Below are 26,808 nucleotides of genomic sequence, written 5' to 3' on the forward strand. Positions count from 1 at the left end.
TCATAGATGTGACTGTTGTGGTTCGTAGTCATAGCAGCACCAACTGCTGCAGTTAATGTGGTGAATCCAACTTCATTTGTAGGGCACTAACAATATAGTTTTATATAATTCGTTTAACAATTGTGTTAATAAAATAAAAAGACCATGAATTAAATACTGGCCTTCTGGACTTACAAAATTTTGAGCTGCAAAAGATAACTTTGCACATATTTGAAAATTACCTATTATATCATATTACATTAGAATTCATCTATATTTAAATTCCATCATGGGTGTGGCTTGTGGTCATAGCGGCACCAGCTGCTGCGGTAAATGTGGCATATTTGAGTGATTTTAAAATACTTTCCTGTTTAAATGCATATTGCATGTCTTGCACAATTTGCCTGAAGCCACCGGGGTGGTGGTGCCACCGGCTTGGGCCCGTCATCGCTGCTCGCAGCTTTAATTTATTATATTATTCATTTATTTATTTATCTTTATTGATATGTTTGTATGAGTTAATGCATGTATTTATTTGTTTGTATATTTGTTAATTGATTTATTAATCTTTTTTTTTCTCCCTTTTTTCTTCTAGGTCCAGTTCGATGTAAAAGTTTTGAAGGGATCCCAAAACCTGGTGTTGTGCTGACCTCTAGTGTTCAGAGAGGTGTTCTGACCTCTCAGCACATGTGCAGGTAAGTTTTAAAAGGGTCAAGGGTCAATCTTTACCATAGACTGGCAAAAGGAGTACACAGGCAGAAATGAAGAGGTAAACCCATTGAATTTAATTACAAATATATTTATTTACTCAATTTAATCCAAGTAGCTCTTGCTGTATGAAAAAGCGGGCTATTTGAGCTGAGGGTTATTTTAAGCAGGGTAGTTTTATTGCTAGGGTTCCCTTGGGTAGGTTTTAGGGTTCTGTGTGGTGTTGGTCAGTCCAGGGTTATTTTGGGTAGGGTTAGGTGATGAAAAGGGTCCAGATGTCCAGGGTTATTTCGGGTAGGGTTAGGTAATGAGAGGGTTTAGATGTCCAGGGGTTTCTTTTGGGTAGGGTTAGGTGATGAGAAGGGTTAAGATGTCCAGGGTTATTTCGGGTAGGGTTAGGTAATGAGAGGGTTTAGATGTCCAGGGTTATTTCGGGTAGGGTTAAGGAATGAAAAGGGTTAAGATGTCCAGGGTTATTTTGGGTAGGGTTAGGTGAGAAGAGGGGTCAGATGTCCAGATGGTGGTGGGTTAGGGTTAGGGTTAGGGTTAGGGTTAGGGTTAGGGTTAGGGTTAGGGTTAGGGTTAGGGTTAGGTTTTTTGGAATTGCAACAGCTCCCCCCAACCCAGCATGTCGCCAGGCCGGAAGGGAGTCTGAGGACACGCACGGGCCGACGCTTGTTAGACTCTACCGTTGTCCTTACTCAGGAATTGCCAACCTGGCTTTGGGTCCCAATAACAAAAACCCCTCCCCCCCAGGGAATGCATGGCCTGCTGGGCCCACGACACCCCCCGCAACTCTAATCTAAACCCCCAACGAACCCCCCCACGCCCCTCCCCAAAATAAAATCTCCAACGCCCTTCGTCCCCCAGGAACAGACAGAATCAATTTGTAGGTTAAAAGTCGCCCCAGCCCCCCCTCAGGGCTGTAACAAGCAGGGCTGTCCAATACTTGACCTCAATCCTTCAATTCTCCTATCACCTCACTAGGCTCCCTAACGGGGTGAACCCCTTCATTCCAACCTTCCACAAACAACACTCCGGCTATGAATGTGAACATACCAAGCCCTTGTCATCCACCCATTAGGGCTGTGTCAGACAAGGTTAGGCCCGAAAGGGTTGTGAGGACAAATCCCAAATACCAACCCTTGACCCATCCGGGCTACGGCCGGCAGGGCTGCTACCGGTAGGGCTACAATCCATCCAAAAGCTACTCTATTCAATCTGTGATGGGTAGGTTTAGGTATAAGTCCCTAGTACGTCAAGTCAGTGACGGGTAGGTTTAGGCAAGTATGGGTGTGGGGATAGATCTCCCAAAAACACCCCAGTGATTACTCATTACCCCTCTGATGGGTAGGTTTAGGTATAAGTCACTAGTACGTCAAGTCAGTGACGGGTAGGTTTAGGCAAGTATGGGTGTGGGGATAGATCTCCCAAAAACACCCCAGTGATTACTCATTACCCCTCTGATGGGTAGGTTTAGGTATAAGTCACTGATGCGTCAGGTCAGTGACGGGTAGGTTTAGGCAAGTGTGGGTGTGGGGATAGATCCCCCAAAAAACACCCCAGTGATTATCCATTACCCCACTAACGGGTAGGTTAAGGTATAAAGCCCCAACTCGTCCAATCTGAGACTCATCAAGCCCAAACTAAAATCACTACGAGCGAAACTACGATCAAAACAACCACAATACCACCACCCAACTATACCTATCTAACTAACTACCAATCCCTAATCGAAATGCAAGGTTCTTCTGTGAACCTACTCCGAACCAGCGAATCCAGCCAGCCCCGAAGGACATGACCAGATAATCCTGGCCCGGCATCGCATTCCCATCAGTGTATACTGATACCCAACCTTCCTCCAATACTTCCAGAACGTGCTACCATCCAAGCGCACTCTAATCTTTCCATGTCCCCTAGACCTATCCCTTCCTACCCGAAATGCAAGGTTCTTCTGTGAACCTACTCCGAACCAGCGAACCCAGCCGGACCCGAAGGACCCGACTGGATAATCCTGGCCCGGCATCGCATTCCCATCAGTGTATACTGATACCCAACCTTCCTCCAATACTTCCAGAACGTGCTACCATCCAAGCGCACTCTAATCTTTCCATGTCCCCTAGACCTATCCCTTCCTACCCGAAATGCGAGGTTCTTCTGGGAACCTGCTCCGAACCAGCGAATCCAGCCAGCCCCGAAGGACATGACCGGATAATCCTGGCCCGGCATCGCATTCCCATCAGTGAATTCTGATATACAAACGTCTGTGATTTAAAAAAGGTGCTCCGCTATAAGAGCCTTCTACTGCTACCCTATCCCTTCTACAAGTACCCCCAATGTGTTTTGAACAATACAGACCAACCCTTAGTCTCCCCAAACAGATGCCCTTACTTCTAGGTGAAATCCTCCCATTACCACCTAAATTAGTTCTCCTGTACCCCCAATACTGTAGGTGAGGGAAATATTCAAGACACTGTCGTCAGTAGTGTTCCAGAGAATCATCAGGTGTTTCGGCGCCTTACACACTAGACACCTTCCTCTCTGGCGGCCCGTCTTGGATGATCAGTCCAAGACCAGTGTCCTATAGCCAATCGCTAAATCTTACTGGACCGAATCGGCACACACCATGGTTGCGTTTCGGTAGAAAACCCTACATTCCCTTCTTCTACAACCCACCCCGAGCCAACTCTTTATTAAGAAAACTGCCATTCAGTGTGCAAGCATGTTTGATGCATAATGTACTGGTGCTTGAATGGTGCTAATCACCCATAGAAAATCGGGCTCCAATTAAGGCCTGTTAGCCCCAGGCCACCTTCCCTGCGTGCTGTCCAAGTGGACCCAGGGGGGCTGGATACTTACCGCCCTCCCCAAGCAGCCCTTTGTTAACACCGCAAGGTTTCCAAGCTGCCCGGAAAAGGCCCGTGAGAAACGTCTACCAACTCGGGCCCTTCGTCAGAGAACCACCTTCTACCACCTCAAACCAAGGATACCTGCCCCGGGACAAAAGGCTAGGCCCCAACAGTCCCTCTCGGGAGAAGAGGCCAGACTGGCGGATGCACATTCCTGTACACCAAGCTTCTACCAGCCGATCTACCTGGAAATCAAACCATCACTAACAACGTTGTTAATAGTCTTCTTACCTTCACAATCTTTACTTCCTGGCCTGCCAATCCAATACAGTCCAACCACAATCCAATACTCTCAATTTACTGCCAACGTTCCACCAATCGCCTCCAACACTGCTCGAGTGTAACTCACAAGGTCCCACTGGCCAACCTAGGTCTACACAACCCCTCAACTCTATCGTGGTAAGCTAACTCAGGCTCCTCCCCTTCACCTGTTCACACCCTCGTTGCTTGACGATATTATGGGACCCCACCCCTCACCTTATCAGGCACACCCAAGAACCTAATCGCATCTCGGACCAGGCCAAAAAATGTTTATTGACTTTCCGACCGAAGTCTCATCGGTATTGATGTAAGACTTTTTATCGACTTTACAACCGAAATCCTATCGGTGTTCCTATGACATGTTTATCGACTTATTAACCGAAATCCTATCGGTAACCGATATACAATGATTATCGCCTTTCTAACCGAAATCTTATCGGTATTGGTGTAAAAACTTTTTATCGACTTTACCACCGAAATCCTATCGGTAACTGATATACCATGTTTATCGACTTTTACAACCGAAAGCTATCGGTACTCCTATACAATGTTTGTCAACTTTTTCACCGAAGTCTTATCGGTATTTGTATAACTTTTTATCGACTTCATACCCGAAATCCTATCGGTATTCCTATAACATGTTTATTGACCTATTAACCGAAATCCTATCGGTAACTGATACACAATGTTTATCGACTTTACAACCGAAATCCTATCGGTGTTTCTATAACATGTTTATCGACTTTACAACCGAAATCCTATCGGTGTTTCTATAACATGTTTATCGACTTTACAACCGAAATCCTATCGGTAACTGATATACAATGATTATCGCCTTTCTAACCGAAATCTTATCGGTATTGGTGTAAAAACTTTTTATCGACTTTACCACCGAAATCCTATCGGTATTCCTATGAAATGTTTATCGACTTTATAACCGAAGTCCTATCGGTAACTGATGTACAATGTTTATCGACTTTTACAACCGAAACCTATCGGTACTCCTATGAAATGTTTGTCAACTTTTTCACCGAAGTCTTATCGGTATTGATGTAACACTTTTTATCGACTTTACAACCGAAATCCTATCGGTATTCCTGTGAAATGTTTATCGACTTTATAACCGAAGTCCTATCGGTAACCAATATACAATGTTTATCGACCCTTACAACCGACAACCTATCGGTACTCCTATGAAATGTTTATCGACTTTATAACCGAAGTCCTATCGGTAACTGATATACAATGTTTATCGACTTTACAACCGAAATCCTCTCGGTATTCCTATGAAATGTTTATCGACTTTATAACCGAAGTCCTATCGGTAACTGATGTACAATGTTTATCGACTTTATAACCGAAGTCCTATCGGTAACTGATATACAATGTTCATCGACTTTCCAACCGAAATCTTATCGGTATTGGTGTAACACTTTTTATCGACTTTATAACCGAAGTCCTATCGGTAACTGATATACAATGTTTCTCGACTTTATAACCGAAGTCCTATCGGTAACTGATGTACAATGTTTATCGACTTTATAACCGGAATCCTATCGGTATTGAAATGAAATGTTTATCGACTTTATACCCGAAATCCTATCGGTATTCCTATAACATGTTTATTGACTTATTAACCGAAATCCTATCGGTGTTCCTATAACATGTTTATCGACTTTGCAACCGAAATCCTATCGGTATTCCTATGAAATGTTTATTGACTTTATCACCGAAGTCCTATCGGTAACTGATATACAATGTTTATCGACTTCACAACCGAAATCCTATCGGTACTCCTATGAAATGTTTATTGACTTTATAACCGAAGTCCTATCGGTAAAACCCCTTATCCACTATACAACCGAAACCCTATCGGTGTTCCTATAACATGTTTATCGACTTTACAACCGAAATCCTATCGGTATTCCTATGAAATGTTTATTGCCTTTATAACCGAAATCCTATCGGTATTCCTATGAAATGTTTATCGACTTTATAACCGAAATCCTATCGGTATTCCTATGAAATGTTTATCGACTTTATAACCGAAGTCCTATCGGTAACTGATGTACAATGTTTATCGACTCTATAACCGAAATCCTATCGGTAACTGATATACAATGTTTATCGACTTTCTAACCGAAATCCTATCGGTATTCCTATGAAATGTCTATTGCCTTTATAACCGAAGTCCTATCGGTATTCAAATGAAATGTTTATCGACTTTATAACCGAAGTCCTATCGGTAACTGATGTACAATGTTTATCGACTTTCTAACCGAAATCTTATCGGTATTGGTGTAACACTTTTTATCGACTTTATAACCGAAGTCCTATCGGTAACTGATGTACAATGTTTATCGACTTTCTAACCGAAATCTTATCGGTATTGGTGTAACACTTTTTATCGACTTTATAACCGAAGTCCTATCGGTAACTGATGTACAATGTTTATCGACTTTCTAACCGAAATCTTATCGGTATTGGTGTAACACTTTTTATCGACTTTACAACCGAAATCCTATCGGTATTCCTATGAAATGTTTATTGCCTTTATAACCGAAGTCCTATCGGTAACTGATGCACAATGTTTATCGACTTTATCACCGAAGTCCTATCGGTATTCCTAAGAAAAGTTTATCGACTTATCAACCGAATCCCTATCGGCAACTGATACACAATGTTTATCGACCTTATAACCGAAGTCTTATCGGTATAAAAACTTTTTATCGACTTTATACCCGAAATCCTATCGGTATTCCTATAACATGTTTATTGACTTATTAACCGAAATCCTATCGGTGTTTCTATAACATGTTTATCGACTTTCTAACCGAAATCCTATCGGTATTCCTATTAAATGTTTATTGCCTTTATAACCGAAGTCCTATCGGTAACTGATGTACAATGTTTATCGACTTTATAACCGGAATCCTATCGGTATTGAAATGAAATGTTTATCGACTTTATAACCGAAGTCTTATCGGTATATCATCCTGCCCAGACTAGGCCTCACCCCACTTTTGTTTAATTCCCTGGAATTGAAGGATCACCTGTCTAGGTCACCACCCAATTTTTGCCAACGTTCCACTCATTCACCTAATGCACCTTAGACACCAGGAACTCAGAACTCTGGATACTTCATAGACAACCGTCCCATCTTTGTCCAGTCATAGTCCCATCCTTCTAACCAAAAGGATACATAATCCTTCCTCCTACCCATCCTATCCCCCACTTCTTTATAAACCCCACAAATATCAATCTAATTACAACCCTTCACTATCCCCCTACAACCCCATTCAGAGACGAACCAAGAAATGCTAGACCTGTCTGGGTCGCACATTTCCCTAGGGCCTGTCTGGGCCTGATTCGCTCTCCCATCCCGCATCCCCCCCCAGCCGCAGGCCGGGAGAGATGCCGGAGGGAGCCTCTGCCCACCCAGAAAACAAAAAACCCCGGCCAAAATCAATATTTACAAAGTTACAGCCTAACCTCTTCACCTAAACTGAAATGCGAGGTCCTTGAATGAACCTAGTCCGAACCGGCGAACCCGGCCCGACCCGAGAGTCATGACCCGATAATCCCGGAACGGCATCGCATTCTTCTCAGAGACTTCTGATCACCCACCTTCCTCCCATTTCTCCAACTGTGCTGCCATCCAGGTGCACCCCAATCCTATCTCATCCATCTGACCAATTACAAACTAAGACCTATCCCGTCCTCACGCCCTACCTGAAATGCGAGGTTCTTCTGTGAACCTACTCCGAACCAGCGAATCCGGCCGGACCCGAAGGCCCTGCCCGGATAATCCTGGCCCGGCATCGCATTCCTATCAGTCTATTCTGATATTGAATGTTCCTCTACACTTCCATTCCAACCTTCCACAATGTGGGTTAGGGTTAGGGTTAGGGTTAGGGTTAGGGTTAGGTTTATGAAATTACAACAGCTCCCTCCCGAACCTAGCCTTCGGCCAGGCCGGAAGGGAGACTGAGGAAGTGCACTGGCCGACGCTTGTTAGACTCTGCTGTCGTCCCTGTTTTCTTGGGACTGCCGACTTGGCATTGGGTACCCACGAACAAAAAAACCTCCCCCCCGGGGGAAACGCTAGACCGGGCTAGGCCACGCATCTCCCCAAACTCTAAACCTAACCCCCCAACGAATCCCCACCCACCGCACGCACCCACCCCAAACACAAAACCCCACGACACGGCTTCATAGACCGCTCCGAACTAAACAGTTAAGCTACTGGGTAAGCTTTACGATAACCCAAACATCCCCCCCTCGGGGCTGCAATGAGTAGGGCTACCCGGCAAGGGTATCAAGACTCCTGAGAAATATAAACCTGACAATACTCCATAGAGCGGTGAAACACTGATCGATATGGGGATAGACCTCCTCCAAAATCAACCCATCCTTAGGGCTGTGACCAGTAGGGTTATGCTCTAGCCCCATTCGATCCATCCGGGCTGTACCGGCTAGGGTTCAAACCATGCCCCCGGTCTGTGATGGGTAGGGTTAGGTAGATTATTAAACTCATACCCCAGGTCTGTGATGGGTAGGGTTAGGTATCAGCCCCCACTAATACCACAGGTCTGTGACGGGTAGGTTTAGGCAGGGATCGGTATGGGGATAGATCCTCAAAAACCAAGTCACTGCTCATTACCCCTGTGACGGGTAGGTTTAGGTATAAGCCACTGATTCATCAGGTCAGTGATGGGTAGGTTTAGGTATAAGCCACTGATTCATCAGGTCAGTGACGGGTAGGTTTAGGTATAAGCCACTGATTCATCAGGTCAGTGATGGGTAGGTTTAGGTATAAGCCACTGATTCGTCCGGTCAGTGACGGGTAGGTTTAGGTATAAACCCCTGATTCCTCCGGTCAGTGACGGGTAGGTTTAGGTATAAGGCACTCATTCGTCAATGACGGGTAGGCTTAGGTATGATTCCGACATCCGCCAATCACAAGAAACCCACACGTCCACTACGGTTGTGAGAGTGAAGTTAAGACGGATAGTGTGCGGGTAATCCCCACACCAATCCTCAGTCTGTTAGAACTGTGACCGATACTGTGTGGGTGTTCCCAACACTAATCATCAGTCCGTTAGGAACGTGATAGTTAATTACGGCGTAAATCGATCAGCCTATATCCCACAAGACCATTAAGGTTGTGAGAGGGAAGTTAAAACGGGTAATATAAGGGTAAATCCCAAGACCCATCACCAGTCTGTTAGGACTGTGATAGTTAATTAAGGCATAAACCGATCACCAGATATCCCACAAGACCATTAAGGTTGTGAGAGGGAAGTTATGGCGGGTATGTAAGGGTTAGGGTTAGGGTTAGGGTTAGGGTTAGGGTTAGGGTTAGGGTTAGGTTAGGGTTAGGGTTAGGGTTAGGGTTAGGGTTAGGGTTAGTTAGGGTTAGGTTAGGGTTAGGTTTTATAAATTACAACAGCTCCCTCCAACCCAGCACCCGCTAGGTCAGAAGAGAGTCTGAGGACAGGCACTGGCCGACGCTTGTTTGACTCTGCCGTCCTCCTGCCTTAGGAGCTTTACCATACTTGGTATCGGGTCCCCACAACAGAAACCCCTCCCGCCCCGGGAGAAGTGCTAGGCCGGACCGGGCCCCACACTTCCCCAAACACTAACCTAACCCCCCTGCGAACCCACTTTTAGCCCACGCACCTCCCCAAAAAAAATATATATAATACACCCCACACACACCCAGAACTGCAAATACTGATTTTCCAATTTGGTAGGTCAAGAGCCCCATCAGCCCCCCCTCAGAGCTGGTTTCCCCCCGCTGCCGGAATGTCCCCGGCCTTTTTATGGTTATCAGAAAATCCTTAACGACCAACCCTCCCTAGAATGGTGGTGCTATGGGGATAGACCCCCTCCAAACCTTGACCCATCATCCGGGTTTTACCCAGTAGGGTTGTGCCCAGTAGGGTTATGCCCAGGCCCAGTCTAATCCCTCAGGGCTGTATCAGCTAGGGTTAAGCATAAGCCCAAACTAATACCCTAGGTCTGTGATGGGTAGGGTTAGGTATCCGCCCCCACTAATACAACAGATCTGTGACGGGTAGGTTTAGGCAGGAATCGGTATGGGGATAGATCCCACCAGAACCGAGTCCCTGCTCATTACCTCTATGATGGGTAGGTTTTAGGTATAAGCCACTGATTCCTCCGGTCAGTGACGGGTAGGTTTAGGTATAAGCTAATGATTCATCAAGTCAGGAATGCTTTTTTAGGTAGGGTTAGGTATACCGCACTGATTTGTCAGTGACTGGTGGGTTTGGACATGAATCACTAATCCCTCAGGTCAGTGACATCCATCACTGATCCATCCGGTCTGTGACATCAGTCACTGATTCATCAGGTTTTCTATCAGTCTTAGATCCATGAGGCCTGCGACATCAGTCACCGACCCATGAGATCCGTGACCCCAATGCCCACCTCCTCCTTTAAGCCCAAGTCCCCTGGGTAAGCTACCTACAGACTATACTGCTTTCTGAACTGCCGAGCTGACCCATGATACACTCCCCTTATACCCAGTCATTTCTCAGGAATCCTTCTCCCGGTAAGTCACTCGACTACCCCGTATAATTCCCCTAGTCCCCCAAAAACCATACTGGTGAGGGAAATACTCAAGACACCATCATCAGTAGTGTTCCAGAGAATCATCAGGTGTTTCGGCACCCAACACACTATACACCCTCCTCTCTGGCGGCCCGTCTTGGATGATCAGTCCAAGACCAGTGTCTTATAGCCAATCGCTAAATCTTACTAGACCGAATCGGCACAAACCATGATTGCGTTTCGGTAAAAAAAATAGTTATCCTTTTTCCACAAGTCGTCCCCCCCACCCTGAACACAACCCTTTTTAAAGAAATTTGCCAGTCAGTGTGCAGGCATGTTGATGCAAAAATGTACTGGTGCTTGAGTGGTGCTAATCACCTGTAGAAGATTGGGCTCCAATTAAGGCCTGTTAGCCCCAGGCCACCTTCCCTGCGTGCTGTCCAAGTGGACCCAGGGGGGCTGGATACTTACCGCCCTCCCAAGCAACCCTTCGTTAACACCGCAAGGTATCCAGGTTGCCCGAGAAAAAGCCTGCGAGAAACGTCTGTCCTCTGGGCCCTTTGTCAGAGAAAATTCTACTGACTTAAACCAGGAAATCTTGCCCTGGGACAAAGGCAAGGCTTCCGAACCCCCGAAGAGGTTGAAGGTTCAGACTGGCGGATGCACATTACTGCACACCAAGCTTCTACCAGTCCCTCCCTCTGCTGAATCACGCAACACCGTACCAACCCATTCCTTACCTTGCAACACCACTTGCCAATTCCCCACACAACCTCAGACTCAGATGCCAATGCTCTTCGTGATACTTCAGTAATACTTTGGTAATACTTCAGTAATACTCCACTACACCTTCAATTCTATTATCCCTATGTCCTAACACCTACCAAATCCACCCCGCCATTTCGCCCACGGTAGGTTCCCTGGCTCCACCCCCCTGCTGCTATCCACCTCTGCCCATCCTCCTCCCTAACGAGCTTCAGGCTATACCCCCCAGCCACCCTTTAACCGATTATTCAGCACCCAAACTTCTTGGCCTGAATGTGCCACGTTAATATCTGAGTGCAGATCCAAACGACCTGTAACCTGGATGAAAAAGGATGAATAATGATCCCCACCCCCCCACAAAAAACTTTAAGAACTTTAAGAAGAAAACATAACTTAACCGAACGTATTAATCTGTCTTGCAGGATAGCCGAGGTTTTACTCTGTCTTTCGAACTTGCAGGATCAGTCCTGCTTGGTGAAAACCGAAATTCTCGTTGTTATTCCCTACTTTCACCACTTGGATAAACTTCCCTTTTCTAGGCCCAGTACCGCAGCATTCATTGGTATTTTGGACTCATTCAGGGATTGAGTTTTATCGATCTTTTTTGAGGTCATACAACCTAACCGGTCCCCTCTCTAGGACCCACTATCTCGTTCATGGTAAGTTTTTCCGAAAACTCGATATTTTACCGATGTTTGGGAAACCACCGAATCTGACCTGAATAAGCAGATCCCATGTTAATACTGACTTTTCCCACCAAAAACTCCCCTTTTACTAGGCCCAATACCAAAACATTCATTGGTATTTTGGACTCATTCAGGGATTGAGTTTTATCGATCTTTTTTGAGGTTATACAACCTAACCGGTCCCCTCTCTAGGACCCACTATCTCGTTCATGGTAAGTTTTTCCGAAAATTCGATATTTTACCGATGTTTGGGAAACCACCGAATCTGACCTGAATAAGCAGATCCCATGTTAATACTGACTTTTCCCACCAAAAACTCCCCTTTTACTAGGCCCAATACCAAAACATTCATTGGTATTTTGGACTCATTCAGGGATTGAGTTTTATCGATCTTTTTTGAGGTCATACAACCTAACCGGTCCCCTCTCTAGGACCCACTATCTCGTTCATGGTAAGTTTTTCCGAAAATTCGATATTTTACCGATGTTTGGGAAACCTGAAAGGAGAGTCAGATACAGGGATAGGTCTTTGGACAGTCGTCCGTCTCCTCCCCGATCATCACCTTCTCCCTTTTTGTTTTTTTATTTTTTATTTTTCTATTTTTATTTTGTTTGTTTTGTATTTTTTTCTGTCTTTTTTATTATTATTATTATTGTTTATCTTTTATTCCTTATTTTTTAGTTATTTATTTTTCTTAGCCAAAATCTGTTATTAACCCCCAAAAACTATTCCCTCCAAACCATAACAAAAAACTTTGGCACATCTGCCCTTCTTCCTTTATTCCCGGAGCCCCGCCAGCCAGTGCTGTAACATTGCTTCCGCCGTGCCTGGGGTCCAGTGGATACCATCCTTTTCTGTGGCAAACCTCTCCACAGGCAAGATGGGTAAAATCTGCCCCGTCTCCTCAATTAGTTGGTTAATGACCCCTAAATTCTGGGTCTGCCACCTGGGCAGATTCCGATTGAAATTTATCAGGGGAATATATACCTTTGCCCTTGGGAAGGTCTGTGCTGCTGCTTCCCTCAGACGTGTCAGGCTGTGCTTCAAATTGCCGCGATCGGCCTGTTTCCTATTATTCAACCCCACTGCGATTATTAGGTGCCGTACCACCGGGGATACTGGGGTTCTGTGCTTAACCAGGCTGTAAGCCTGTGCCAGGTTCATACCTGGGAAGCAGTCCACCTCCACCTCCCGATTTCCAACCTTGGGGAGCCTCCCAAGATTGGAATCCCCTATCAACAGCACCCTCCTGACTGGGGCCAGCTCCCAGTTTTTACTGCCTTCCCCTGGATGGGTATGTGTAAGGTGCAGGCTTTGACCCTGCTCCCCTCTGCCCTGCTGCTCTTTGCCCCCGGCTGGCCCTCCTGGCGGCTGCTTCCCTGCGCCTGCCCCTTGTTCTTCCTGGCCCCCTTTGGCTCCTTCCTCCTCCAACAATGATTGAGGGCTATCCTCGAGCTCCAGGGATTCCAGGCTCAAAGCCGCCTGGACTTCTTCCGGCTCCTCCCCTCCTGGACTCCCTGGTGCCCCTTGACCCTGGGTCTCAGGACAGAAGGGCGGGCAAACTGTGGCTGTTTCCTCCTCTGCCTGAGGTTTCCTTGCCCCTTGCTTCCTGCGTCTTGGCATCGGTATCGGCCTAGATCCCGTCGCCACTACCATCCCTCCCTGTTCCTGCACCTGCACCTTTGCCACCGGCTCTGGGTCCAGTTCCCCCTGCTCGGTGACCTCCATTCCCCGCTGTCCTGGCCTCTGGGCTCCGGTCAGGACTTGCCTCACCTCCTCTGAGGCCAGCTCAATGGTTCTTGTCCTGAGCCCCTTTATATTACCGCGCGCCCACCTGGTCGCCACTGCCAGTGCTTCCTCCCACCGTACTTGGGAGACTGTTGCCAGTTCTGCCCTGGCTCCCTGCAGGGCCTCCGCATAATGGGTGCCCAGGATCTGAACACCCGTATGGAGCCAATTCCTCGCGTTCCCATACGTGAGCCAGTCCGTATCCATACAAGGCAATGCTGGTTTGGCCCCCCTAGCCACTTGCCTTGCCAACCGGAGCAATTGGGCTGGCTGTCGATTTTGTTGCTCCGCCTCTCTCACATCAAGCTCATAATGGAACGCTTTAATGAATCTATAGAAGACTCGCACCGTTTTCTTGAATTCTGCGTCCGCATCCATCCTATCCAATACAGAAAAAAACGTTTTACTTCCCAGTTCCCTTCATTACTGCCGCTCCCTACCTTTCCTCCACCCCCCTTCTTTTATCCCCCTCACACAGAGAGAGACACACACACACACACACACACACACGAACCAAGAAATGCTAGACCTGTCTGGGTCGCACATTTCCCTAGGGCCTGTCTGGGCCTGGCTCGCTCCCCCATCCCGCCTCTCCCCCAGCCATAAGCCAAGAGAGATGCCGGAGGGAGTCTCTGCCCTCCCCCCACAAAACCAAACCCCCCAAAAAAACACAAAAAAAACACAAAAAAACCCCCCACCAAAAAACCTAGACCTAGGACTCTCTCCCCATACTTCCCCGATCATCTTAGCCTTCCTTCCTTGCTCTTTAAGGTCCCTCCTCCCTACTTTATCTGGTGGTACGTCTTCCTTGCGTGACCTCTCCTCTCTCATTCAACCCGTTGGGTACTTTGGTACCCAACCTTTTAATCCATACAAACTCCTTGTACAGTCTCTGCCTCAATGTCCACCTTGGCTTATGTTCCAGGCCCCATATCTGCAAGCTCTGTAGCCCATGTCTGACAAAGTGGCTAACCAACACAGTCCTCCTACCAATCACTCGCTCCTTTCTAATAGTGTACCGGTGTTGGTACAATCTTGTCCGAATGGCATTCTTTGTCTGTCCCACATACTGTTTACCACATTTGGAGCATTTAATGACATAGACACAATTCTTAGTATCTAATGAGATCCTAGGAAGAAAGAAAGCCTTGTGTCCACCCCAAGCCTTTATCACCCGAAGCCTCCCAACCTGTCTCCGTCCTTCCCCACCCCTGGGAAGGCGGCTGTGCACCAACAGGTCCCCCAGATTCTTATTTCGCCTGTAGGCTGAACGCAGGGTTATAACCGACCCCTCTGGAGCACTTTTTGCCAGGGTTTCCCTAAAATTACCCTTCACCCTCCTCACAAGCTCCACTGAGCCCGGGGAAAAAGTAAAGATTGCCGGGACCAAGACTCCATCCCCTTGGGAGGAATGAGGTTCTGGGTCCGTTAGGGTTAGGGTTAGGGTTAGGGTTAGGGTTAGGGTTAGGGTTAGGGTTAGGTTAGGTTAGGTTAGGGTTAGGGTTAGGGTTAGGGTTAGGGTTAGGGTTAGGGTTAGGGTTAGGGTTAGGGTTAGGGTTAGGGTTAGGGTTAGGGTTAGGGTTAGGGTTAGGGTTAGGGTTAGGGTTAGGGTTAGGGTTAGGGTTAGGGTTAGGGTTAGGGTTAGGGTTAGGGTTAGGGTTAGGGTTAGGGTTAGGGTTAGGGTTAGGGTTAGGGTTAGGGTTAGGGTTAGGGTTAGGGTTAGGGTTAGGGTTAGGGTTAGGGTTAGGGTTAGGGTTAGGGTTAGGGTTAGGGTTAGGGTTAGGGTTAGGGTTAGGGTTAGGGTTAGGGTTAGGGTTAGGGTTAGGTTAGGGTTAGGGTTAGGGTTAGGGTTAGGGTTAGGGTTAGGGTTAGGGTTAGGGTTAGGGTTAGGGTTAGGGTTAGGGTTAGGGTTAGGGTTAGGGTTAGGGTTAGGGTTAGGGTTAGGGTTAGGGTTAGGGTTAGGGTTAGGGTTAGGGTTAGGGTTAGGGTTAGGGTTAGGGTTAGGGTTAGGGTTAGGGTTAGGGTTAGGGTTAGGGTTAGGGTTAGGGTTAGGGTTAGGGTTAGGGTTAGGGTTAGGGTTAGGGTTAGGGTTAGGGTTAGGGTTAGGGTTAGGGTTAGGGTTAGGGTTAGGGTTAGGGTTAGGGTTAGGGTTAGGGTTAGGGTTAGGGTTAGGGTTAGGGTTAGGGTTAGGGTTAGGGTTAGGGTTAGGGTTAGGGTTAGGGTTAGGGTTAGGGTTAGGGTTAGGGTTAGGGTTAGGGTTAGGGTTAGGGTTAGGGTTAGGGTTAGGGTTAGGGTTAGGGTTAGGGTTAGGGTTAGGGTTAGGGTTAGGGTTAGGGTTAGGGTTAGGGTTAGGGTTAGGGTTAGGGTTAGGGTTAGGGTTAGGGTTAGGGTTAGGGTTAGGGTTAGGGGTTAGGGTTAGGGTTAGGGTTAGGGTTAGGGTTAGGGTTAGGGTTAGGGTTAGGGTTAGGGTTAGGGTTAGGGTTAGGGTTAGGGTTAGGGTTAGGGTTAGGGTTAGGGTTAGGGTTAGGGTTAGGGTTAGGGTTAGGGTTAGGGTTAGGGTTAGGGTTAGGGTTAGGGTTAGGGTTAGGGTTAGGTTTTATAAATTACAACAGCTCCCTCCAACCCAGCACCCGCTAGGTCAGAAGAGAGTCTGAGGACAGGCACTGGCCGACGCTTGTTTGACTCTGCCGTCCTCCTGCCTTAGGAGCTTTACCATACTTGGTATCGGGTCCCCACAACAGAAACCCCTCCCGCCCCGGGAGAAGTGCTAGGCCGGACCGGGCCCCACACTTCCCCAAACACTAACCTAACCCCCCTGCGAACCCACTTTTAGCCCACGCACCTCCCCAAAAAAAATATATATAATACACCCCACACACACCCAGAACTGCAAATACTGATTTTCCAATTTGGTAGGTCAAGAGCCCCATCAGCCCCCCCTCAGAGCTGGTTTCCCCCCGCTGCCGGAATGTCCCCGGCCTTTTTATGGTTATCAGAAAATCCTTAACGACCAACCCTCCCTAGAATGGTGGTGCTATGGGGATAGACCCCCTCCAAACCTTGACCCATCATCCGGGTTTTACCCAGTAGGGTTGTGCCCAGTAGGGTTATGCCCAGGCCCAGTCTAATCCCTCAGGGCTGTATCAGCTAGGGTTAAGCATAAGCCCAAACTAATACCCTAGGTCTGTGATGGGTAGGGTTAGGTATCCGCCCCCACTAATACAACAGATCTGTGACGGGTAGGTTTAGGCAGGAATCGGTATGGGGATAGATCCCACCAGAACCGAGTCCCTGCTCATTACCTCTATGATGGGTAGGTTTTAGGTATAAGCCACTGATTCCTCCGGTCAGTGACGGGTAGGTTTAGGTATAAGCTAATGATTCATCAAGTCAGGAATGCTTTTTTAGGTAGGGTTAGGTATACCGCACTGATTTGTCAGTGACTGGTGGGTTTGGACATGAATCACTAATCCCTCAGGTCAGTGACATCCATCACTGATCCATCCGGTCTGTGACATCAGTCACTGATTCATCAGGTTTTCTATCAGTCTTAGATCCATGAGGCCTGCGACATCAGTCACCGACCCATGAGATCCGTGACCCCAATGCCCACCTCCTCCTTTAAGCCCAAGTTAGGGTTAGGGTTAGGTTAGGGTTAGGGTTAGGTTTTATAAATTACAACAGCTCCCTCCAACCCAGCACCCGCTAGGTCAGAAGAGAGTCTGAGGACAGGCACTGGCCGACGCTTGTTTGACTCTGCCGTCCTCCTGCCTTAGGAGCTTTACCATACTTGGTATCGGGTCCCCACAACAGAAACCCCTCCCGCCCCGGGAGAAGTGCTAGGCCGGACCGGGCCCCACACTTCCCCAAACACTAACCTAACCCCCCTGCGAACCCACTTTTAGCCCACGCACCTCCCCAAAAAAAATATATATAATACACCCCACACACACCCAGAACTGCAAATACTGATTTTCCAATTTGGTAGGTCAAGAGCCCCATCAGCCCCCCCTCAGAGCTGGTTTCCCCCCGCTGCCGGAATGTCCCCGGCCTTTTTATGGTTATCAGAAAATCCTTAACGACCAACCCTCCCTAGAATGGTGGTGCTATGGGGATAGACCCCCTCCAAACCTTGACCCATCATCCGGGTTTTACCCAGTAGGGTTGTGCCCAGTAGGGTTATGCCCAGGCCCAGTCTAATCCCTCAGGGCTGTATCAGCTAGGGTTAAGCATAAGCCCAAACTAATACCCTAGGTCTGTGATGGGTAGGGTTAGGTATCCGCCCCCACTAATACAACAGATCTGTGACGGGTAGGTTTAGGCAGGAATCGGTATGGGGATAGATCCCACCAGAACCGAGTCCCTGCTCATTACCTCTATGATGGGTAGGTTTTAGGTATAAGCCACTGATTCCTCCGGTCAGTGACGGGTAGGTTTAGGTATAAGCTAATGATTCATCAAGTCAGGAATGCTTTTTTAGGTAGGGTTAGGTATACCGCACTGATTTGTCAGTGACTGGTGGGTTTGGACATGAATCACTAATCCCTCAGGTCAGTGACATCCATCACTGATCCATCCGGTCTGTGACATCAGTCACTGATTCATCAGGTTTTCTATCAGTCTTAGATCCATGAGGCCTGCGACATCAGTCACCGACCCATGAGATCCGTGACCCCAATGCCCACCTCCTCCTTTAAGCCCAAGTCCCCTGGGTAAGCTACCTACAGACTATACTGCTTTCTGAACTGCCAAGCTGACCCATGATACACTCCCCTTATACCCAGTCATTTCTCAGGAATCCTTCTCCCGGTAAGTCACTCGACTACCCCGTATAATTCCCCTAGTCCCCCAAAAACCATACTGGTGAGGGAAATACTCAAGACACCATCATCAGTAGTGTTCCAGAGAATCATCAGGTGTTTCGGCACCCAACACACTATACACCCTCCTCTCTGGCGGCCCGTCTTGGATGATCAGTCCAAGACCAGTGTCTTATAGCCAATCGCTAAATCTTACTAGACCGAATCGGCACAAACCATGATTGCGTTTCGGTAAAAAAAATAGTTATCCTTTTTCCACAAGTCGTCCCCCCCACCCTGAACACAACCCTTTTTAAAGAAATTTGCCAGTCAGTGTGCAGGCATGTTGATGCAAAAATGTACTGGTGCTTGAGTGGTGCTAATCACCTGTAGAAGATTGGGCTCCAATTAAGGCCTGTTAGCCCCAGGCCACCTTCCCTGCGTGCTGTCCAAGTGGACCCAGGGGGGCTGGATACTTACCGCCCTCCCAAGCAACCCTTCGTTAACACCGCAAGGTATCCAGGTTGCCCGAGAAAAAGCCTGCGAGAAACGTCTGTCCTCTGGGCCCTTTGTCAGAGAAAATTCTACTGACTTAAACCAGGAAATCTTGCCCTGGGACAAAGGCAAGGCTTCCGAACCCCCGAAGAGGTTGAAGGTTCAGACTGGCGGATGCACATTACTGCACACCAAGCTTCTACCAGTCCCTCCCTCTGCTGAATCACGCAACACCGTACCAACCCATTCCTTACCTTGCAACACCACTTGCCAATTCCCCACACAACCTCAGACTCAGATGCCAATGCTCTTCGTGATACTTCAGTAATACTTTGGTAATACTTCAGTAATACTCCACTACACCTTCAATTCTATTATCCCTATGTCCTAACACCTACCAAATCCACCCCGCCATTTCGCCCACGGTAGGTTCCCTGGCTCCACCCCCCTGCTGCTATCCACCTCTGCCCATCCTCCTCCCTAACGAGCTTCAGGCTATACCCCCCAGCCACCCTTTAACCGATTATTCAGCACCCAAACTTCTTGGCCTGAATGTGCCACGTTAATATCTGAGTGCAGATCCAAACGACCTGTAACCTGGATGAAAAAGGATGAATAATGATCCCCACCCCCCCACAAAAAACTTTAAGAACTTTAAGAAGAAAACATAACTTAACCGAACGTATTAATCTGTCTTGCAGGATAGCCGAGGTTTTACTCTGTCTTTCGAACTTGCAGGATCAGTCCTGCTTGGTGAAAACCGAAATTCTCGTTGTTATTCCCTACTTTCACCACTTGGATAAACTTCCCTTTTCTAGGCCCAGTACCGCAGCATTCATTGGTATTTTGGACTCATTCAGGGATTGAGTTTTATCGATCTTTTTTGAGGTCATACAACCTAACCGGTCCCCTCTCTAGGACCCACTATCTCGTTCATGGTAAGTTTTTCCGAAAACTCGATATTTTACCGATGTTTGGGAAACCACCGAATCTGACCTGAATAAGCAGATCCCATGTTAATACTGACTTTTCCCACCAAAAACTCCCCTTTTACTAGGCCCAATACCAAAACATTCATTGGTATTTTGGACTCATTCAGGGATTGAGTTTTATCGATCTTTTTTGAGGTTATACAACCTAACCGGTCCCCTCTCTAGGACCCACTATCTCGTTCATGGTAAGTTTTTCCGAAAATTCGATATTTTACCGATGTTTGGGAAACCACCGAATCTGACCTGAATAAGCAGATCCCATGTTAATACTGACTTTTCCCACCAAAAACTCCCCTTTTACTAGGCCCAATACCAAAACATTCATTGGTATTTTGGACTCATTCAGGGATTGAGTTTTATCGATCTTTTTTGAGGTCATACAACCTAACCGGTCCCCTCTCTAGGACCCACTATCTCGTTCATGGTAAGTTTTTCCGAAAATTCGATATTTTACCGATGTTTGGGAAACCTGAAAGGAGAGTCAGATACAGGGATAGGTCTTTGGACAGTCGTCCGTCTCCTCCCCGATCATCACCTTCTCCCTTTTTGTTTTTTTATTTTTTATTTTTCTATTTTTATTTTGTTTGTTTTGTATTTTTTTCTGTCTTTTTTATTATTATTATTATTGTTTATCTTTTATTCCTTATTTTTTAGTTATTTATTTTTCTTAGCCAAAATCTGTTATTAACCCCCAAAAACTATTCCCTCCAAACCATAACAAAAAACTTTGGCACATCTGCCCTTCTTCCTTTATTCCCGGAGCCCCGCCAGCCAGTGCTGTAACATTGCTTCCGCCGTGCCTGGGGTCCAGTGGATACCATCCTTTTCTGTGGCAAACCTCTCCACAGGCAAGATGGGTAAAATCTGCCCCGTCTCCTCAATTAGTTGGTTAATGACCCCTAAATTCTGGGTCTGCCACCTGGGCAGATTCCGATTGAAATTTATCAGGGGAATATATACCTTTGCCCTTGGGAAGGTCTGTGCTGCTGCTTCCCTCAGACGTGTCAGGCTGTGCTTCAAATTGCCGCGATCGGCCTGTTTCCTATTATTCAACCCCACTGCGATTATTAGGTGCCGTACCACCGGGGATACTGGGGTTCTGTGCTTAACCAGGCTGTAAGCCTGTGCCAGGTTCATACCTGGGAAGCAGTCCACCTCCACCTCCCGATTTCCAACCTTGGGGAGCCTCCCAAGATTGGAATCCCCTATCAACAGCACCCTCCTGACTGGGGCCAGCTCCCAGTTTTTACTGCCTTCCCCTGGATGGGTATGTGTAAGGTGCAGGCTTTGACCCTGCTCCCCTCTGCCCTGCTGCTCTTTGCCCCCGGCTGGCCCTCCTGGCGGCTGCTTCCCTGCGCCTGCCCCTTGTTCTTCCTGGCCCCCTTTGGCTCCTTCCTCCTCCAACAATGATTGAGGGCTATCCTCGAGCTCCAGGGATTCCAGGCTCAAAGCCGCCTGGACTTCTTCCGGCTCCTCCCCTCCTGGACTCCCTGGTGCCCCTTGACCCTGGGTCTCAGGACAGAAGGGCGGGCAAACTGTGGCTGTTTCCTCCTCTGCCTGAGGTTTCCTTGCCCCTTGCTTCCTGCGTCTTGGCATCGGTATCGGCCTAGATCCCGTCGCCACTACCATCCCTCCCTGTTCCTGCACCTGCACCTTTGCCACCGGCTCTGGGTCCAGTTCCCCCTGCTCGGTGACCTCCATTCCCCGCTGTCCTGGCCTCTGGGCTCCGGTCAGGACTTGCCTCACCTCCTCTGAGGCCAGCTCAATGGTTCTTGTCCTGAGCCCCTTTATATTACCGCGCGCCCACCTGGTCGCCACTGCCAGTGCTTCCTCCCACCGTACTTGGGAGACTGTTGCCAGTTCTGCCCTGGCTCCCTGCAGGGCCTCCGCATAATGGGTGCCCAGGATCTGAACACCCGTATGGAGCCAATTCCTCGCGTTCCCATACGTGAGCCAGTCCGTATCCATACAAGGCAATGCTGGTTTGGCCCCCCTAGCCACTTGCCTTGCCAACCGGAGCAATTGGGCTGGCTGTCGATTTTGTTGCTCCGCCTCTCTCACATCAAGCTCATAATGGAACGCTTTAATGAATCTATAGAAGACTCGCACCGTTTTCTTGAATTCTGCGTCCGCATCCATCCTATCCAATACAGAAAAAAACGTTTTACTTCCCAGTTCCCTTCATTACTGCCGCTCCCTACCTTTCCTCCACCCCCCTTCTTTTATCCCCCTCACACAGAGAGAGACACACACACACACACACACACACACGAACCAAGAAATGCTAGACCTGTCTGGGTCGCACATTTCCCTAGGGCCTGTCTGGGCCTGGCTCGCTCCCCCATCCCGCCTCTCCCCCAGCCATAAGCCAAGAGAGATGCCGGAGGGAGTCTCTGCCCTCCCCCCACAAAACCAAACCCCCCAAAAAAACACAAAAAAAACACAAAAAAACCCCCCACCAAAAAACCTAGACCTAGGACTCTCTCCCCATACTTCCCCGATCATCTTAGCCTTCCTTCCTTGCTCTTTAAGGTCCCTCCTCCCTACTTTATCTGGTGGTACGTCTTCCTTGCGTGACCTCTCCTCTCTCATTCAACCCGTTGGGTACTTTGGTACCCAACCTTTTAATCCATACAAACTCCTTGTACAGTCTCTGCCTCAATGTCCACCTTGGCTTATGTTCCAGGCCCCATATCTGCAAGCTCTGTAGCCCATGTCTGACAAAGTGGCTAACCAACACAGTCCTCCTACCAATCACTCGCTCCTTTCTAATAGTGTACCGGTGTTGGTACAATCTTGTCCGAATGGCATTCTTTGTCTGTCCCACATACTGTTTACCACATTTGGAGCATTTAATGACATAGACACAATTCTTAGTATCTAATGAGATCCTAGGAAGAAAGAAAGCCTTGTGTCCACCCCAAGCCTTTATCACCCGAAGCCTCCCAACCTGTCTCCGTCCTTCCCCACCCCTGGGAAGGCGGCTGTGCACCAACAGGTCCCCCAGATTCTTATTTCGCCTGTAGGCTGAACGCAGGGTTATAACCGACCCCTCTGGAGCACTTTTTGCCAGGGTTTCCCTAAAATTACCCTTCACCCTCCTCACAAGCTCCACTGAGCCCGGGGAAAAAGTAAAGATTGCCGGGACCAAGACTCCATCCCCTTGGGAGGAATGAGGTTCTGGGTCCGCCTGAGATCTACTATGCTCCTTGTAGATTGCCCTTAACCTTGACCTCGAGTACCCCCTGCCTCGAAGAGCTTTAAATAAAATCTCTTTTGCCTCTTGGAAATCGTCTTCCCGAGAACAGATCCTCTTAAACCTGAGGAGCTGAGACAACACAATTCCCCTGAACGTGTGTCTGGGGTGATAGCTCTGCTGATGTAATAAGGCATGCGTATCCGTTTCCTTAAAAAACACCTTGGTATCCAACCTCCCGGTGACACTGAACTCCGGTCCTTTATACACTGTAGTGTCCAAAAAATCAATTGCCCTGTCCTCCAACACTGCTTTTACCTTAATTGAGGCATGGTGTCTGTTCAGTACCGCCACAAAGGCCTCAAAGTCCTGCCGACTATGCTGCCAGATGCCCCACACATCATCCAAAAACCGAAGATACACCAAGGGGGTCTTCTCACACTTAGGAAAGACCGTTTCCTCCCATAGGGCCATGTAGATGTTTGCATATGCCGGTGCAAACCTCTTGCCCATGGCAGTCCCTTTAATCTGTAAATAATAACTGCCCTCAAACTCAAAATCATTGCGGGTCAGGCTCAACCCTAGGAGTTCCATAATCGCCTCATCTGGCCGAGAGACACCCGGAAACCTGGTCAACCACTCCCGTACCGCCTCCAGCCCTAACGGGATTTCAATATTTGTGTAAAGGCTCTCCACGTCCAGAGAGAACAACAGGGCCTCTGCTGGTACCTCCAGCTGCTTCACTTTCTCCAAAAAGTCATACGTATCCTTGATATAGCTCGGATGCCTGACCGAGAGCGGGTTTAAATAGAAATCTATAAACTCCGCTATCCTATAGCTCTCACTCCCACAATCTGAGACTATAGGACGGCCCGGGGGCATGAATTGGGTGGACCACTTCTCCCTGGGCTTATGCACCTTGGGCAACAGATAGAATCGCCTAGTTCTGGGTTCGGACTCACCCACCAAATACTCTGCTTGCCTCTTATCAATGAAACTGTCCTGCACCAAGGAATCCACCACTCGCTCAATACGAGGGATTGAATCCAAAAAAATGGGAGCTTTTAACTGGATGTAAAAATCCTCATCCTGCAGCTGCCTTAGTCCTTCCTGTACATATTGCACCTTATCCATGATTACCACTGTACTCCCTTTATCAGCTGGTTTTATCACAATATCTCTCCTTTGGCATAACTCCTCCAATGCCTGGATCTCTGCTTCCCTCAAATTGTGAGGGGGGGTCCCTGACCCTAGTGGTACTTCCTGGGCCTCCTGGAAGTTCTTTTCCATGAAATCCCAGACCTCCCCTGGTAACTTCTGGGGAGGCGGCATCCACCCTGAGGGCCCAGAAAATGGCTTCAGCTGTGCCTCATCCCCCCCTGTGCCAAAATACAGTGCCCGCTGAATTCTGGCATGCAATCTGCTCAGATCTGCCAACATTGCCGCCTTATCACACGGGCTCACCAAATGTGAAGGGATAAAGGACAGCCCCTTGTCCAGCAACCTGGACTGTGCTGCTGTCAACTCAAATGTTTGTGACAGATTGATAACTGATCCAGCACCTCTCTGCCCACCAAACTTTACTTCCTCATCACTACGGTCCTCCACCATCTCGGTCTTTGCCTGGCAGCCCTCCCTTGATGCCATACACTGCTTAACTTCAGCCCTAGCCATTCCAACAATGCCTTCCCCCATCCTCTTGAGGTCTCGGTAGGCCCATTTGACTGCCACCTGCCAAGCCTCCTCCCATCTGACTCTGGAGACTCCTTGTAAACCAGCCCTCGCCTCCTGCAGGGCCTCCCCATGAGGGGGCGTAACCTGGACCGCCTGAGCATGATAACATGCCTTCAGAACCTTGTACAAGCCCCTAACCGTTGCCTTAAATTCCCCCTGTGTCGACATGACGGTTAGTAGGGGGAGCTCAAGGTCTTACTGTCCACTCCACACCCCCGCTCTAGAAAAAATAAAACCACAAATCAGACCCTCCATCCTGCTACCGTGACCCAATTTTCTACTACCAGTCCCCCCTTATTTATCAGAGATGAACCAAGAAATGCTAGACCTGTCTGGGTCGCACATTTCCCTAGGGCCCGTCTGGGCCTGGCTCGCCTCCCATCCCGCATCTCCCCCAGCCGTAGGCCAAGAGAGATGCCGGAGGGAGTCCCTGCCCTCCCACCCAACAAACCCCGGCCAACCTACCCAGCTTCCTCATGCATCCCTACTGACCCATCCAATGCCTTAATCCTACTAAAGTCTAGCTGAGTACAAAGTCCTTCTGTGAACCTGCTCCGGACCAGCGAACCCAGCCCGACCCAAAGATCATGACCGGATAACCCTGGCCCGGCATTGTACCCCCATCAGTGTCTTCTGATTCCATCTAAGACGCTCCAATCTGGAAGCACTCTAATCCTACTGTTACTAGGCTCCCACGGTGATCCCCCTACAGACCAGACGGAATCTCTAGAGGGAATCAAAACCACAAATCAGACCCTTCATCCTGCTACCGTGACCCAATTTCTACTGCCCATCCCCCCTTATTTTTCAGAGACGAACCAAGAAATGCTAGACCTGTCTGGGTCGCACACTTCCCTAGGGCCTGTCTGGGCCTGGCTCGCCTCCCATCCCGCATCTCCCCCAGCCATAAGCCAAGAGAGACGCCGGAGGGAGTCTCTGCCCTCCCACCCAACAAACCCCGGCCAGCTTCCTCATGCATCCCTACAGACCCATCCAATCCATCCAATGCCTAAATCCTACTAAAGTCTAGCTGAGTACAAAGTCCTTCTGTGAACCTGCTCCGGACCAGCGAACCCAGCCCGACCCAAAGATCATGACCGGATAATCCTGGCCCGGCATTGTACCCCCATCAGTGTCTTCTGATTCCATCTAAGACGCTCCAATCTGGAAGCACTCTAATCCTACTCTTACTAGCCTCCCACGGTGATCCCCCTACAGACCAGACGGAATCTCTAGAGGGAATCAAAACCACAAATCAGACCCTTCATCCTGCTACCGTGACCCAATTTCTACTGCCCATCCCCCCTTATTTTTCAGAGACGAACCAAGAAATGCTAGACCTGTCTGGGTCGCACATTTCCCTAGGGCCTGTCTGGGCCTGGCTCGCCTCCCATCCCGCATCTCCCCCAGCCATAAGCCAAGAGAGATGCCGGAGGGAGTCTCTGCCCTCCCACCCAACAAACCCCGGCCAGCTTCCTCATGCATCCCTACAGACCCATCCAATCCATCCAATGCCTAAATCCTACTAAAGTCTAGCTGAGTACAAAGTCCTTCTGTGAACCTGCTCCGGACCAGCGAACCCAGCCCGACCCAAAGATCATGACCGGATAATCCTGGCCCGGCATTGTACCCCCATCAGTGTCTTCTGATTCCATCTAAGACGCTCCAATCTGGAAGCACTCTAATCCCACTCTTACTAGGCTCCCACGGTGATCCCCCTACAGACCAGACGGAATGCAAAGTCCTTGACTGAACCTTCTCCGAACCAGCGAACCCAGCCGCACCCCAAGGCAACAACTGGATAATCCTGGCCCGGCATCGCATTCCTCTAGTAGTAATCTTACTCCCAATTTAACTGTTGCTCAGCACCCTACCCGACGGTACTAATCTAATCCCCAAAAACCCTAGTCCGACCCCTAC

Source organism: Pseudorasbora parva, chromosome 17, assembly GCF_024679245.1.
Source record: "Pseudorasbora parva isolate DD20220531a chromosome 17, ASM2467924v1, whole genome shotgun sequence".
Classification (NCBI taxonomy): Eukaryota; Metazoa; Chordata; class Actinopteri; order Cypriniformes; family Gobionidae; genus Pseudorasbora; species Pseudorasbora parva.